The sequence below is a fragment of the Apus apus genome, chromosome 2 (genome assembly GCF_020740795.1).
Source record: "Apus apus isolate bApuApu2 chromosome 2, bApuApu2.pri.cur, whole genome shotgun sequence".
NCBI classification, from domain to species: Eukaryota; Metazoa; Chordata; class Aves; order Apodiformes; family Apodidae; genus Apus; species Apus apus.
In genome coordinates, this window is record NC_067283.1 from 127156849 (window position 1) to 127168404 (window position 11556).

The following is an 11556-nucleotide window of genomic DNA, read 5'->3' on the forward strand; positions in this document are numbered from 1 at the left end:
ACAGCTGCTAGCAAGTGTGGGATAAATAGACTTGGGGGTGGGATAAAAATAGAAAATTAAAAATAAACAAACAAATAAATAAATATTCAAACCCTATGTTAAATCTCCTGCAGAGGCATTAGAGGGAGAACTAAAGCGCTTCATGGGTTTGGATTTGGTCTGTCTCCTGGCTATTTCACCATTTTTTGGTGGAGCACCTACGTGCTTCTTTTAATTAAGATCCCAAAAGTCATAACAATCTCCTTTTGCATGAGGTACAAGAAATTGGGTGTAGAGATACGTGTAGAAGCACAAGTGCCCTAAGCTCCATCACATGGAAGATGATATAAGGCAACTATTAATTTTATGTTGATGTCACTGTTTTTCCTCTTTGGAAAGTTCCTAAAACTCATGTATATCAAGGCACACTTTGTATTTCTCCCTTCCCTTCCCCACCCCTTTTCCCAGACTTGCGTTTTACTTTCTCTTGTAAGCAGAAGAAATGTTTCTAATTTCTCTTGATTTACTTACTTTTTTTACCACATCTTCCTTAGACAGCATTTGCTTAATTACAGCTCCAGAAAAGATGTGATGAAGTGTTCTCAAGCCTCCGAGCTTTTCCCAGTTATGACATAAATATATTGATTGGAGAGGACAGTCCTTTCTTTGTCACATGCGTCACTATCTCCAGCAAGCACCCTTACTGCTGTAGTAAGTATACTGTGGATAAAGCTGTAGCTAAACTACATCTGTGACAGCTAACTGCTGTGAATTTGTCAGTCACAAATACTGTATTCCAGAAAATCAACTAAATGGAATGTTTTCACATTCTAAAAATTGATACTATGAATAAAATGAGGTAATGTCTTCAGTAACTCACTGCTAAACTATTTTAAGGCTGTGGTGCGACACAGTTACTACCTGGTAATTAAGAACCAGAGGATCTACAATTTCTTTTCAAATTGTGGTTAACTTTCATTATACCCTTTCGAGATGACTAGGTACTATCAGGTGGACTTTATTATTGGCAAACCAAAGCACAAAAGATATAAATAATTTGCTGGAAGTGGACATAAAAAGCGGAACCAGAGCTAAAATAAATATATGGGAGTCCAATTAAAAGGTTACAGAAAAGAAAAAAAACACTGGTGCAATTAACTAAAGCTGCTGGAAATTGTTACAAATTTTACAAACAAAAAAAAAGACTATTGTGAAAGCCTGGTCACTTGCATAACACAAGCTGTAGAACTCCAGCCTTTAAATTCCCTCAGTAGACATTTTTTCCTTCCCTGTTTTTCAAACAAAAAATCAAGCCCTGTAGTTCCCTGATAACGTAGTATCTAGGCTCTTGAAGAGAGACTTTGTTTCAGGCTTCTAAGCATAGCTCTGTTTTCATTGATAAGGCATTTCACTGAGCTAGCCAATGTAAAGTGAAAATAAGAGCAACATATTAAGCTATAAACGCTGAGATTAAAGATTCATTAATCTCATTAATCTTTTATTAGTAACACTGTCTACTCCCTGCTGCCAGACCCAGCCAGTTGGCAGTTTAAACACAATCTCGCTTAGAAATATGTTTCCAACATGAGATGCACAAATCAATTATAACTTGTGTAAGGTAATTTTTCCTTCAGACTGTTTTGAAGACAACTACCCTGCATCTCTTAACATAGTCCCTACCTGATCTTACAAAGGTCATTTTGAGACTCCTTGCAAAATCTTGCTTGGAAATTTCCCCAAAGCAGACAGGCTGTACTTCCAATTTCAGCCACAACAAAACATATAAACCAGGCCACCTCAGTTCCTTTCCTTCCATACATCTAGTTGCTTCAAAGCTGTACAGAGTTTACCTGATTGCTCAGGGAACCTAAACTTCCACCAGAAGTTCTCGGACAGTGTGGCAGCCACTTCCCTGCTCAGCAGCAGCAAGGAGGCACAGATGTGGTTCTGCCAAGTCAACCACCTGCTGCCCCCAGCCTGAGCATGTTTCTTTTACTTTCTCTACCAACAAAGAGAGAATTGGGTGACACAGTTGTGGGGGTCTACTACAGACCTCCTGATCAAGATGAGGAAGTTGATGAAGCTTTCTACAGGCAGCTGAAAGCAGCCTCACAACTGCAGTCCTTGGTCCTCATGGGAGATTTTAACTATCCCGATATCTGCTGGAAGACTTATACAGCCAGCCTTTCACAGTCTAGGAGGTTCCTCCAATGCATTGATGACAACTTCTTAATGCAAATGGTGGATGAGCCGACTAGAAGAGGAGCGCTGCTGGATCTTGTGCTCACCAACAAGGAGGGCCTTATTGAAGCAGTGGTGGTCAATGGCAACCTTGGCTGCAGCGACCATGAGATGGTGGAGTTCAGGATCCTGTGTGGGAGGAACAGAATTTCCAGCAGGACCAGAACCCTGGACTTCTACAGAGCAAACTTCGGCCTCCTCAACCAATTGTTAAGGGAAGTCCCATGGGACAGAGTGCTAAAAGGTAAAGGGGCTCAAGATAGCTGGACAATATTCAAGGACCACTTCTTGCAAGCACAGCATCAGTGTGTCCCAATGGGTAGAAAATCTAGTAAGGGAGCTAGGAGACCAGCGTGGTTAAAAAAGGAACTGCTGGGGAAACTCAAGTGGAAGAGGAAAATCTATAGATCATGGAAGGAGGGACTGGTCACTTGGGAGGAATATAGGAATGTTGTCAGGGAATGTAGGGAGGCAACTAGGAAAGCTAAGGCCTCCTTGGAACTTAACCTTGCAAGTCGGGTTAAGGACAGTAGAAAGGGCTTTTTCAAATACATAGCCAACAAAGCTAATACCAGAGGCAGTATAGGCCCACTGCTGAATGAGGTGGGTGCCCTGGTGACAGAGGATATGAAGAAGGCAGAGGTGCTGAATGCCTTCTTTGCCTCTGTCTTTACTCCTGCAGGCTTTTCCCATGAGCCCCAGATTCATATAACCCCAGAAGTAGTCAAGATAGGTGAGGACATAGTAGATGAGGATTGGGTTAGGGATCAGTTGCATAATCTGGACATCCATAAATCGATGGGTCCGGATGAAATGCATCCAAGGGTGCTGAGGGAGCTGGCGGAGGTCATTGCTAGTCCACTCTCCATCATCTTCGGTAAGTCATGGGTAACAGGAGAGGTGCCTGAGGACTGGAGGATAGCAAATGTCACTCCAGTCTACAAGAAGGGCAAGAAGGAGGACCCGGGTAACTATAGACCGGTCAGCCTCACCTCCATCCCTGGAAAGGTAATGGAACAACTTGTCCTTGGCACTATCTCTAGACATATCAAGGAGATGGGGGTCATCAAGAGCAGTCAACATGGTTTTACCAAGGGTAAGTCATGTTTGACTAACCTCATAGCCTTCTATGAGGAAATTACTAGGTGGATAGATGATGGTAGAGCGGTAGATGTGGTCTATCTTGATTTCAGTAAAGCATTTGACACCGTCTCCCACAGCATCCTTGTAGATAAGTTGATCAAGTATGGGTTTGATGATCAGGCAGTGAGGTGGATCAAGAACTGGTTGAAAGGAAGAAGTCAGAGAGTTGTAGTCAATGGGGCAAAATCTAGTTGGAGGCCTGTGACTAGTGGAGTCCCTCAGGGGTCGGTACTGGGACCGGTGTTGTTCAATATCTTCATCAACGACCTGGATGAGGGCACAGAATGTACCCTCAGCAAGTTTGCTGATGACACCAAGCTGGGAGGAGTGGCTGACACACCAGAAGGCTGTGCTGCCATTCAGAGAGACTTAGACAGGCTGGAGACTTGGGCGGGGAAAAACCTGATGAAGTTTAACAAGAGCAAGTGTAGAGTTTTGCATTTGGGGAAGAAAAACGCCATGCACCAGTACAGGTTGGGGGCTGACCTGCTGGAGAGCAGTGTAGGTGAAAGGGACCTGGGGGTCATGGTAGACAGGAGGATGACCATGAGCCAGCAGTGTGCCCTTGTGGCTAAGAAGGCCAATGGCATCCTGGGGTGTATTAGAAAGGGTGTGGTTAGTAGGTCAAGAGAGGTTCTCCTCCCCCTCTATTCTGCATTGGTGAGGCCACATCTGGAATATTGTGTCCAGTTCTGGGCCCCTCAGTTCAAGAAGGACAGGGAAGTGCTTGAAAGAGTCCAGCGCAGAGCCACAAGGATGATTAAGGGAGTGGAACATCTCCCTTATGAGGAAAGGCTGAGGGAGCTGGGTCTCTTTAGTTTGGAGAAAAGGAGACTGAGGGGTGACCTCATCAATGTTTACAAATATGTAAAGGGTGAGTGTCAAGACGATGGAGTTAAGCTTTTTTCAGTGAAGACCAGTGATAGGACAAGGGGTAATGGATACAAGTTGGAGCATAGGAGGTTTAAGATGAATATCAGGAAAAATTTTTTTACTGTAAGAGTGACAGAGCACTGGAACAGGCTGCCCAGAGAGGTTGTGGAGTCTCCTTCGCTGGAGACATTCAAAACCCGCCTGGACGCCTTCCTGTGTGATGTACTCTAGGTGACCCTGCTCTGGCAGGGGGGTTGGACTAGATGATCTTTCGAGGTCCCTTCCAACCCCTAGGATTCTATGATTCTATGATTCTATGATCCTGGTACTTGTTTCATTTGCAAAAATGTGTAGATTTTGCACCTGAATTATACATCAGTGTCTGTGCTAAATACAAAGGTGTGGGTGTTCCTATTTGCCCATGCCATCACTGAGGCACTGTGTATGTGTGTGTGTGTGTGTGTGTGTGTGTGAACGAGCTGCGACAAAGCAACCCCGCTGCCCGATTGCCAGCAGTGTACGTGCAGTTATCTGACCAGTGACCTAAGGGAGAACTTTTGCCCCTTAGAGTGGCACCAGGTCCTCCAACAGCACTAGCTAGGCCACGTATAGACATCTACACCTTCACTCCAAATGTGCATCTCAGCTCTTTCTAGCAGCTGAAGATGTGCCTGGTTGATGCTTTCAGAGCCCCAGCCTCAGTCCTCACCACAGCGGCAGCTCTGCAGACAAATAACTATGCAAAGTGGGTCAAGAGCTGAGAAACCTCTGTGCCCGAAAAATCCCTTTACTCTCCTGAAACCGTGGTTTTGCATTATACACGTTTAATTTCCCTTATTTCACTAAATAAACAGTGTAGGCTCCTAGTATGAATCTGATAAATAGCCAGACTTGGTTTCAGTACAGATTCCACTCCCTTCCTGGCAGCAGAGGCGTGCTGTTGGCAGGCTGGCTTTCCTTTGCAACTGAGGAGGAAAGTCACTGCAGGCATGCTGCTGTACCACACTGCAAGGGTGGCTGCCTCTCAGTGCTCACTGGAAGTGGCTAGAAAATAAATAATATAAAGCTCTTTCCAGAACTCCCGGTGTGCAGTACAGCAGGAGATAGAGCTACAGTCTGGATTTGTTTAACCTCCATGCCTCCCTGTGTAACGTAGCCATTCACACACCCATGCAGCGCCCCCTCCCTCCTCACCCCACCCCCTCCCGTGCACTTCTTTTGTATATGCATCAAGTCCCAGCTTCTCCATTTCTCCCTCACATAGCCACGAGCACAGGTGGTCACGGTGACTCACAGTTACTCTTGTTTCCCACAGCCTCTGAGTCAAATACAGCATTTGCAGAATCTTTGTCCAGTTTCCAAGGACAGGACCCAGTAATGCAAGCCAGAACTTTGGTCACAACCTTGTCCTTTTAAACCTCTTCCAGGTGGGTATGTTGGGCTCCTGGCTCAGAGAAGTGACATGTCACACTTAATGCCACTCGCTTTGCACTGCAGCAAGGGACTACTGCCAAGGGCAAACCTATAATCTGTTCTGAAAAGCCCTAGGAGCATGCAAAACACAGTAAGTAGCCACATCCTCAGCGGCAGTAAGGAGGTTTCAGAAGATGGCCTGTTCTTTCTCCTTCCACTGAAAAGCTTTGCAGGTACCCCCTTCCACACAACAGGGAGAAATATATTAATGACAGCTCCTCTACACATAGACATCTCGGGGTGCTGGAGTTTGAGGGAATAAAAGAGTGTGTGAATTCAAAAGCCATAAGGCAGCATGTTCACCTCCTAACATGTCTGTGATAATTAATAATTTAATCAAGGTCTTCACAGTAGATTTATGAGCAATATTTTGTTTTGCTGTGAAGGAGAGAGGCATGCAAATGGTTTTGTTGCTCAGCCTGGAGCCAGTACCTGCTTACCTAGGTGAAGAACTACTATTTCCAGGTGTTATCTCTGAACACTGAACTCTGGATTTTTATTTCTCTTGTGATGACAATACACAATGGTGACTCCAGTGTGCTTTCCACTTAATGTATTATCCACTGCTGTCAACTTAAAACAGCCTAGAACAAAGTCCATAGTTTCTTTTGCAGCTCTTCTATACTTTACCTTTAGGGTTTATGAAATAAATCAGTATGTGGCTGTGTGTCTTCAGCCAATTTCAACATGAAGAGAGAATATCACAGATGACATACACAGATACAGTCAGAGCCAACTCATTGGTGTGAAGTATTCACTGCTATCAAAACAGAAAATGAGAGGAAATTTGGGCTACCCATATAGAAAGTATCTTGAAGAAATTAAAGACATCCTGCACATTCTTCTTCCTTATTGAACAGAGCAGTAATAAAGAGGTTTATTTAATTGTGAAAAAGCAATTAAGTTTTGAAGATGTTTTCTTCTCCTGTGAGGAAGCTTGAATTTGTGCAGCATTTGTCTTTCAAGCTGGAGTCCTCAAGTGCCTTGCAGTGTTAAATACATTAGCTGAAGAACTAAATTATAAATAAGGCCAGGGGAAGACAGACCTTTTAGCAAAGCTTCCTCTAAGTGGCCATTTCTTTCATTTTTAAAGATGATGTACACTCCTCCCCCTCAAAAAAACCCCAACAAACAACACACCATCTTAAACTGGCTGGTGACAAATACTCCACCCATTTACATACTCCATCTACCTGCACACAAGTGTATACAATAAGATGAGGTGTGGATGCTTAGGAAATCAGTTTACACATGGATAATTTCCTTGGTTTTTACTTGCCTAATCGCTTGGCTCTTCCAGTGACCCGTTTCTGTAGCAACCCCCACCTCACTCTGCAATTACACTGTCTTGCAGTCAGCAGGCACCCTTTGCACATTTATCAAAGCCAGGGGAAATGCTGGTACCTTCCGTGTGATGTTTATGGGCTTCACCCCAGAGCACCTACAGGTGTTCTGCAATGAATGTTTACAGTGGCTGTAGTTCAGCAGCCAGGTCTGCTGATGGTGAATTCCCTTCTCTCACTGCTCGTTCTGCACTGCTTGCAGCCTCCCAGGCCACAAAACATATGAATCCCTCACCCAGGGCAGAGTAGGAGCTCAACTCTATAAAGAAAAGAAGAAAAATTGAGGTGAATGGCATACATAATCAAGAACTAGGAGACAGTGGGACTTGGAGGAAAAACATCAAATACTATGGCTCACACATCAAGCTGCAAGACCTGCACACCACAAATCTGATGCCTTATGCTCAAAATTCATTTTCCAAGCCCATTAGTTACAATTTTCATATCACTCCTACAAGCTTATTGCTCTTCTCTTCACTGGCAAAACAGTGCCAGATTCAAAGGGAAACCCGTTTCGTAGGCCCAGTCAATCATGGTACTCTCTTGCTTTCCCACTGCTGTGCCACACCATTGTGATGGCTGCAGGTCAGCTCTCAGTGCCTAGCTTTTGGATTTTCAGTAACGTAGCTGTAAAGCAAGGAACTGAATGCAGGTTGTAAAATCTACCCACAGAGCAGCATAAGTATGGAGTGCAGCACAAGTCCCAGGCTTGCACAGCTACACATAGTCAGTCCCTGAACTAGTCAGGGGGTGCCTCCAGGAGACATGGTTTTGGTGGTGAGTCCAGTATGCAAAAAGGTATCTTTGTTTTTCAAGAGGTACACACTACAACAGGAGATGTCCAAGTAACCTCCACATAATACATCACAACTGAGTTCAAAATTGAGTTTTATAAAGCAGATCAATCTGAGAGTATCTATTTACATGAGAAATGGAATGGAAATGGTGGCTCTAAATATTAGTTTGTACTTGATATATTAATCTGGAGGGTAACACTGCTCTGATACAGCTTGTGCTATAGTCCTGTGCCTTTGCCTAGGGTCACCAATGAACCAGAAGGGGTGGCTTTGGGCTCCCATTCCCTTCTCTCTCTCCTGGCATGGTATCCTTACAGCCATTGACAACAGTGGAAACAGAGATGGCTTGCATACATGCCATTGCTTCACTAGAAGCTCATGAGGATGTTTGCATGTGACATTGCATGACAGCTTTTAATAAAAACATAACCCAGTCAGCATCTTCAGTCTGCTGATTCTGCTTTTCATAACACACTTTACCAATGCCAGGAAGCTGTAAAAAGCCATAAAAGGAATTGAAGTCCAAGGTCCAAGTCTCTTATGTACATAATGAGAATGTATTTTATCTTGATTTCAGTAAAGCATTTGACACTGTCTCCCACAGCATCCTCGTAGATAAACTGAGGAAGTGTGGTCTTGATGGTCAGGTAGTGAGGTGGATCATGGTTGACAGGAAGAAGTCAGAGTTGTGGTCAATGGGACAAAATCTAGTTGGAGGTCTGTGACTAGTGGAGTCCCTCAGGTGTTGGTACTGGGACCGGTACTATTCAATATTTTCATCAACCACCTGGATGAGGGAACAGAGTGTGCCCTCAGCAAATTTGCTGATGACACTAAACTGGGAGGTGTGGCTGACACACCAGAAGGCTGTGCTGCCATTCAGCAAGACCTAGACAGGCTGGAGAGTTGGGCAGGGAGAAACTTAATGCAATACAAGGGCAAGTGTAGAGTCTTGCACCTGGGGAAGAACAACCCCATATACCAGTACAGGTTGGGGGCTGACCTGCTGGAGAGCAGTGTAAGAGAAAGGGACCTGGGGGTCCTGGTGGACAGGAGGATGACCATGAGCCAGCAATGTGCCCTTGTAGCCAAGAAGGCCAGTGACATCCTGGGGTGAATTAGAAAGGGTGTGGTTAGTAGGTCAAGGGAGGTTCTCCTTGGTTCTGCCTTGGTGAGGCTGCATCTGGAGTATTGTGTCCAGTTCTGGGCCCCTCAGTTCAGGAAGGACAGAGAACTGCTTGAAAGAGTCCAGCACAGAGCCACAAAGGTGATTAAGGGAGTGGAACATCTCCCTTATGAGGAAAGGCTGAGGGAGCTGGGTCTCTTTAGCTTGGAGGAGACTGAGGGGCAGCCTCATCAATGTCTACAAATACGTTAAGGGCAAGTGTCTGGAGGACAGAGCTAGGCATTTTTCAGTGATGTCCAGTGATAGGACAAGGGGCAATGGGTGCAAACTGGAGCATAGGAGGTTCCATGTAAACATCAAAAAAAACTCCTTTGCTGTGAGAGTGACAGAGCACTGGCACAGGTTGCCCAGAGAGGCTGTGGAGTCTCCTTTGCTGGACACATTCAAAACCCACCTGGATGTGTTCCTGTGTGATGTGCTCTAGGTGATCCTGCTCTGGCAGGGGGGTTGGACTAGATGATCTTTCGAGGTTCCTTCCAACCCTAAGATTCTGTGGTATTAACACAGAGACATTACCGCAAGGTCTTTCTTGTTTGAAAGGTACCAGGATTTTAACTTGACTGAAGCATTTAGAAAATGTGGACACAATTTTCAGCCAGCATGAATCAGTATATATTGACTTCAACTTAAACAAGCTGATTTTTACTGAGGATGCAGGATAAATATTGACAAATCTGCTATTATGCATTGGAAATAACTAGCTGGGAAAAAAAAAACTTCATTATGTAGCCACACAAGGCTAATTCAGTCTCACTTGGGTTTTTAATTGGAGGGAATATTAATGAATTGAGTTAAATCCTTCTCTGGAAAGCCAAAACTGAGTCAGGGTGTGCGAGGACTTCCATGCTGCTCTGTGGCAGCAGGGTCAGCAGGGCAGAGCCCTCAGCAACACCACACCAGGATGCTGAGCAGCCGGTGCAGTGCAGGATCAGGTCTGAGCAGTGACTGGGGTCAGACACAGCCCGCTGGTCACCTGGCAAGTTGGCAGAGGCAAGACATGTCCAAGAGAGGGCTGGAAAGCTGGGCCTGTGGAGCTGTGTCAGGGCCAACACGGTGGCAGCAGGAGCCGTGACACAAGCACCGTGTGGCACAGCAGCGAGGTAGCACAGGCAGGGCCGGGGCTAAAGTCTTCAGCCAAAAAGCAGCTCCCACGAGGCGGGAGGAGGAGGAGCTTCTGTGTTTCTCTACAACAGCCCTTATCAGCGGAGGAGACAACCTTGGATACTGCCAGCTTCACTTCGGAGAGCCATGTACGCTGCGCTACAGTAAGGAAGTTCATATTTTTCCATTCCCATTTAGAAACATCATTTTCTCCACCTTCTCCTAAGCTCTTCAGACAGAGAGCAGTCAGAAGAGAACTCTATCTCACTAGTATGAATTCAAAATTACCCAAATCTGCATCAGGCACATTGCTGGTATACTTCATGATAAAAGGAGAAAGAAAGCACATTTTGTTTTCAAGGCTAAAACTGGGGGATTAGGAGAGTACAGGTTTAGATAAACTATCAGGAAGAGCTTCGTAACATACTGCGCTCTCTTCCTTGCAGGGAATGTGAAAACACAGGGAGTTATCCTTGTAGATTAAAGTAATCCATTTAGAGGAGCTGGTCTATCCTTGGCAAAAACTAAACAAAACAAAACAGAACAAAATAAAATAATAATTTTTAAAAAGTGTTATTGTTACAATTGATCCCACCACTAAACACATCAGCCACCTTACCTGAATGACGTGGTGTGGCCGTGCTGCTAATGTGGCTATAATGCCAAGTGAGGAGAGGTATCTCAGTCAGGCTTGAAGTGAACGGGCAGCCCAGCAGCCTCCCTCACCTCTCTGAAGTTCCCTCCACAGGGACCCCAAGGAATGGCTCTGCACAACAGTGCTGGAGCCAGATCCAGCAGCACTATATGGAAATGCATATGGAACCCACTCTCTTTTTCCATACTGCTATATGCTATACAAATTGCAACACCTGTGGAAAGGCACAGAAAAACTCTATTTAATGCAGTTGCTTTCATTTCATCCTTCTATGCTATGTGCTGGCAGAAATGTGTGTGGTGATAAAAAATGAAGTAGAGAAGACAACGGGCAGATTGAGAGACAGAGAGGGGTCATATGTCCCAACTGCAGTATGAAATATACTATTTTTTCAGTTCTTAATATACTATATAAATATCAGCAATTTGAATCATAGAATCATAGAATCATAGAATCCTAGGGGTTGGAAGGGACCTCGAAAGATCATCTAGTCCAACCCCCCTGCCAGAGCAGGGTCACCTAGAGTACATCACACAGGAAGGCGTCCAGGCGGGTTTTGAATGTCTCCAGCGAAGGAGACTCCACAACCTCTCTGGGCAGCCTGTTCCAGTGCTCTGTCACTCTTACAGTAAAAAAATTTTTCCTGATATTCATCTTAAACCTCCTATGCTCCAACTTGTATCCATTACTCCTTGTCCTATCACTGGTCTTCACTGAAAAAAGCTTAACTCCATCGTCTTGACACTCACCCTTTACATATTTGTA